The 6000-nt window shown below is 42.5% G+C and overlaps 1 non-coding gene across 1 annotated transcript; it reads right to left on the bottom strand.

Annotated features, from left to right (window-relative positions):
* Positions 1 to 473: 473 nt before the first annotated feature.
* Positions 474 to 695, bottom strand: LOC124240502 (small nucleolar RNA U3). Its single transcript, XR_006888895.1, has one exon. It is a non-coding gene; the product is annotated as a small nucleolar RNA U3 (small nucleolar RNA).
* Positions 696 to 6000: the final 5305 nt, after the last annotated feature.

Below are 6000 nucleotides of genomic sequence, written 5' to 3'. Positions count from 1 at the left end.
TATTATGTATATTTTACCAGAATAAAAAAACAAACAAACGTAGAAAAGAAAGGGGAAGGACAAAAGTGAAAAAAAATTAAAACAGAAGAGTCCAGGAAAAACTCAGATAGTTAAGGGGGTAAATAAATATCAAAGACAGCATTTCAAATCAATAGGAAAAGATGTTCAGCTAATTGCAGCCCATGTATAAAAACTAACCCCTGTTTACCAAAGGGCACCACAGTTAAGAGAATTCATCATATCTAGTTAAATAGACATGAAGCATGGGGCGAATAGATCCATTGTCACTGGTGATAAATTATATGCTTAAAAGACTGATTTATCTACTGCAAAGATGCCTTTAAGACATTATTTCAAAAACAGGAGGTAAATAAATCACAAAAGCTAAAGTACAAATTTTAAATCTGTTAAAATTTAAAAAACACAAAACCTGAGACATTGTTTTTCTTTAACAACCAGCTCTAAAGAGGAGAACCACTCAGCCTGTGCTCTCTACCTCTCACTTTGCCGAAGGAAAAGGAGAACAGTCATCAAGGGAAGCGGCAGTTGTCATCAGGGAGCACCACGAGCCAGCCTCACGCTCAAAAGAGAACATTTTTTCCTGAAAAGCATCATCGTGGTTTCTAGTACCCTACACATTCAGAAATACTTTTCTAGTAATACACTATAGAAATGATCCCTAAAATTGTAGGTTCCTCAGATTAGTGTAAAAACAACATGCACATTTTGTTAAAGATGAGCTGTTGTTCAACACCCAAACTTTTGGGCAAAATTTTGAAACTTACCTTCAAGAATCACTTTCAAACTATTGGCTTTTTAATCGACAGGAAATTTTCACATATTGAGGTATATGTAGTGGCTGTTCTGGTTTGAAACTCATTTGGTTTGAACTAAAGAAGCATGACTTATGGCCTATCACACATACATTGCACATCTGCTTTAACCATTAGAGAATGCATTAAACATTACGTCAAAGTAAAGGAATGCACTCCTTGAAGATGCGAATGCGTACGTCCCCTCTAACAAGCAGTTTTGCTAATATTCCAGAGGATGAGTTCCCTCTCCCAGACATCAGGGTCATGTTGACCTGCTGATTGGAAACTGAATTCCTCTTTGAAACTTTGGCGAATTTGTATCCTGGGCACATTTAATGTATATTTTTTTGTTCTAAAAAGGTATAAAACTGTACTGAAAACCATGCTTCCGTGCAATGCTTTCTTCTTTTGCGCAGACTGCCTTCCAATGTTTAGTCCTCAGCCTGGCTCAAGTAAAGGTCACCTTCTCTCTCTTATCTATAGAATGGTTACTGATTATTTGCATTGACATAGTAAAAAGTTTCTGATTTTGGTAGGAAGTATTTAATTAAGGAAGGTTTGCTGCAAACATCCCTAACTAGCATAGTGCCATTCAATAGCCAAACACAAGCCAGTGTCTTTCAACTTATAATGCTAATATGTCTCGTTTCTAGAAAGACAAATGTAAAAGCATGTTCCGGTCTGACGCCTTAGCACCAGCCATGGAAGGAGGGCCTTAGGAGTGTCTGATCCAGGCAGGATTAGGAGTCAGAAGTCACACTCATAGTCCCCAGAGAGCCCCACACTGACAGGCTCAGGGCAGCCCCAAGCTCTGGTAAAACCAAAGAAGGAAACCAAGAAAGGATCCTCCTCTCCTCCCAGGCCCAGCCTCACGGCATCCCCTCTGGAGCTGGGGGATACAGACCTGGAAGGAGCTGGACACACGGGTGCTGCCCTCCTGGGGCATCAAACGCCTTGCTGTGTGCTGGAGCCAAGCCCTTCACCTTCCTGTCCCTCCAGTTGGAGAGGATACAGCTTTTATGTGACCTGAAGCTTTTAAAATGAGGGGCCTGTCTTTAAGAAAAAGAAAACGAGATTTTATAAATATAAAATTCAGTACAAAAGTCATCGTTTATTTGGAGGGACAAAAATAAATCACACGTTTCAAATTTTTAAAAGCTGACAAATGCCATAGGCAAGATAAGACTGACCAACTTAGTGCTGCCTCAAGAATCTCACGTGTGATGCACAAGGACACAAGGCCCCTCCATGCTGTGGGCGCACAGGTCTCGGGTCAGTTTACAACCAGAACTAAACGGAGTCCGGAGGCAGAGAACTACTGAGTTAGCTGCTCAAGCATCGGACGGGATCCTATTGCCCAAAACCCTGATTCGACTGGCTTCCAAATGTCTGTATTCAATTTTTATTGATTGACTTTACTCACAGTTGAAAATTCAGAAGGTATGGACGCTGTATACTGAAGCTCTGAGGGTTGGGGGAGGGGGTGGGCCGTTCACAACTAGTAATGAGGTGAGGAGACCAAGGACAGCCCAGAAAGCAAAGTGCAGAGGTGTGGCACCCTTGTTTTGGTTGTTTCCTCTCTTCACCACTCACAGAGCAGCAAAGTTTCTCTGCCTCTTATCTGCTTGCCTGGGAAACAAGACAACAGACCTGCTGAGCAGCCTTCATCAGCTCCAGAGGCTCCCTCTCCTCAGAACATGGTTTCTTCTGTCGAGCCCGCCTCCCTCCCCATGTTCGACTAGCTTTAGTTTTCATTCTGTTATTTCAGAAGCTTCCTAACTGGTCTTCCGGCACCTGCCATGGCCCTGCCATGGTGCATTCTCCACACTGAAGCCAGAGCGATCCTGATAATGGCAGATCACAGCCCCTCTGCTCAGACCCTCTAGAGCTGTCCTTTTCACTCAGAGGGAAAGGTGTCACAAACGTTTATAAGGTCCTGTAGAATCTGGTTTCCCCTTCTCTCTCTGACCTCACGTCCTGGACTCAATCTTCTCGGGCACCCTGGCCTCTGCTGTTCCTCTAAGCATCGTGCAGAGCAGGGGCCGTCGCAACTCAAGGACTTTGTGTTGCGGTTCTCTAAGCCTGGAAAACTCTTCCCCTGAATAACCCAATATCCACATGGCTCATTCCCTCAACTCCTTCAGGTCTTTGTCCAGAGGTCACCTTGGTGAAGTCTAAACTACCTCACTTAAAATTAAACACACCGCTGGGGCTGCCACCCTGCCCATTCTTTCCTGCTTTGTTCCCCTTCACAGCACTTACCAGCGTCTAGCACCTAATACAGTTTTTTTTTTTAACTTATTTTTGATTTATTGTCTTTGTTCCCATTAAATTGTAAGTTCTGTGAGGTAGGAAGCCCTCCCTGTTTGGTTTATTGAAATGTGACAAGTGCCTACAATAGTTGCATAGTAGGGCTTAATAAATATTTGTTGAATGGATGGATGGTCAACTGGTGACTCCCCACAAAGACCACTATTAAAAACCTGTTGACCAAGCAAAACTGATTATTACTTACTGCAGCAAGGAAAACACCACGTGGTAGGGTCAAGGGGGAAGTTAGGGAAAGATATTTACAGAGTTTTGGAGTCTGAGCTCACATGATTTACAGTAGGTCTTTCAAGACAGGGCACTGGTTGGAACTGAGCAAAATTCCTGACATAATAGTTTCGGATTGGTGGGCATAACAAAGTGAGGCTCTTGAGGCATGTTTTTACCATCAAATTGTTATCCTGATAAGTGAGTTATCAGTAGATTTGGGGTGGGGCTGGAGACCGCACACACACACAACCTATGTTAGCTATCTATTGCTGTGTAATAAATTACTCCAAAATTTAGCAGCTTAAAACAACAAATATTTATTATTTCACAGTTCTGTGGGTCAGGAACCCAGGGGTGGCTGAAAATTTGTATTTCTTTTTTTTCAAATTTATTTATTTATTGTGAGGAAGATTAGCCCTGAGCTAACGCCTGCCACCAATCCTCCTCTTTTTGCTGAGGAAGACTGGCCCTGACCTAACATCCAAGCCCATCTTCCTCTGCTTTATATGTGGGACGTCTGCCACAGTGTGGCTTGACAAAGTAGTGCATAGGTCTGCACCTAGGATCTGAACTGGTGAACCCCAGGCCGTCAAAGCAGAATGTGCAAACTTAACCACTGCGCCACTGGCCCGGCCCCAAGAGATTGCATTTGTAACACGTTCCCAGGTGGCACTGATGTTGCTGATCCAGGGGCCACACTTGGAGAATTTTTTCTCTTTTTGGTTAGTAACATCTCTCTTTTGGAGTATTCCAATAGTTTCTTGCCTCCTATCCATTTTCTAAACACAAGCAGAGTGATCTTTCTAATTTTACTTAGAAATAGTTATTGAGTGTCAAGCACTGTACTAGGCATGGAGGATGCAATAATGAGCAAAATAGGCAAGAATCCTGATGTCACAATAACCTGAGGCAGGGCATTTGCTTGGAACACCTTCTTCCTCCCTTGGCTGAACATCAGGTAATGTTGTTCATGTTCTCCTTTCCATGAGTGTAAGAAGTACCATAATTAAAGTTCTATTCCTGTAATCAGCTCTCAAAATGGTTGAGTCAACCCTGTGCTCTTTGATTTTGTTCTATGAAGTTGTTTGGTGGAATAATTAAAACTCCAGCTTGTTCTTCACTCTAAGATAAGGTCAGAGTGGCCTGATGGATGTTGGATAAGCAGGAATATGGGCGAAAATGAGATAAGATTCTTCAGGCTCATGCTTTCAGTTTTGTAAAACTCTACAAAACCATTACTTCATCTTTAGAGGGTGAGGCAGAAGGATGGCGTGGAAATTTCACTAAGTTCTCTCCTCCTCCTGTGAAGGTCTGTCTTTTATTTCTGTGCCACTACCTATAGCACCAGTCCCATCAAGAGTGAGGGACTGTCTCTCCTCCCCTACTCTCTTAAAAGTGTGAAGTCTGCTTTTAGGGTAGGCAGAAAAAGCCTAGAATTTTGCTAATCTGAAACTTTGGTTGTATAATTCTTTAAGATAGGATAAATCTTTGTTCTCATTAAGAAAGCTAGAGTTAAAACACAAGACTCTGTCTCTCCTCACAGTGCCTTGACTCCTGCCCTCGAAATGTGGCCTCCTTTCTCAGGCTGACATAACAGCTCATATAACTTCAGGATGGCAAAGTAGAGTACATGGGACAGGCTTCAGAGGTTGGTTGCCTTTTTGAGAATTTGATCTTTAATCCCAGGGTTAATGAAAAACTTTGGAAGGCTTTAAACTGGAGAAAGACATGGACTAGGTATGCATTTCTGAACCATCTTTTTTGGTTACTATGTGGAGAAAGACTGGAGGGAGCTGGAGGGAAGAAGCCCCATGAGAAGGCAATTGCCATGGCTCATCCCGAGGGGAAAGGATGGTGACCTGGATTAGGGACATGGACGGAAAGATGAGAAAGTTCTTGAGATATTTATGGTGCTAAGTGACAGGTGTAGTTTTAGGAACTTTGCCTAGGGAGCGAGAGGGAGGAATCAAGGATGGCACTGAGATTTTTGGCTTTAAGCAACAGATTGGATGCTAAAGCCATTCCTTGAGATAGCCAGTACTGGGCAGGAGGTTTGGAGGTGAACGTGATGATTCACTATGGACATGTTGAGTTTGAGGTGCTTTGAGACATAATTCAACTGGAATGACCAATAAGTAATTAAATAATCACATCACTCTGACTGTGAAATCCTTCCAGTGGCTCACCATTGCCAAGGGTACTGTTAACTTACGAAAAGAGAAACCACTTTAACAGGCAAACCGTTTACTTGGGATCAAAAAAATGGCAATTTGGGGAGCACAGTTTGAGGTAGAAATCCAAATAGTGTTCTGATTACAGGAGAGGGCCTCAGGGTTTTTATGGAAAAAAAGGAGGAAGATAAGGTAGGTTGTATTGAAGAAAAGTTCATTTGTGCTAGATGAGGTAATGGTAGGTTTACACTTCATAGATTGCATAGATTGGCTTGAGATTCAGTCATCAGGCAAAAGGCTAGACTTGCACTTCATGATTGGTTAGCAATTTGGTCTTCAGCAAAGTCCAGTTTCATCAATCCTTACAAACAGGATAATCTTGTCCTTATTGACTTCTTGGAATATTAGTGATTCGGTCCAGTTTAGAAGATAAAGAAAACAAGAGATGCAAGGCAATCCCTCTGAAATGGCTGCTC

This window comes from Equus quagga, chromosome 5 (genome assembly GCF_021613505.1).
Source record: "Equus quagga isolate Etosha38 chromosome 5, UCLA_HA_Equagga_1.0, whole genome shotgun sequence".
NCBI classification, from domain to species: domain Eukaryota; kingdom Metazoa; phylum Chordata; class Mammalia; order Perissodactyla; family Equidae; genus Equus; species Equus quagga.
The sequence above is the reverse complement of the archived record's forward strand: the minus strand, read 5'-3'. Positions and strand labels throughout refer to the sequence as shown.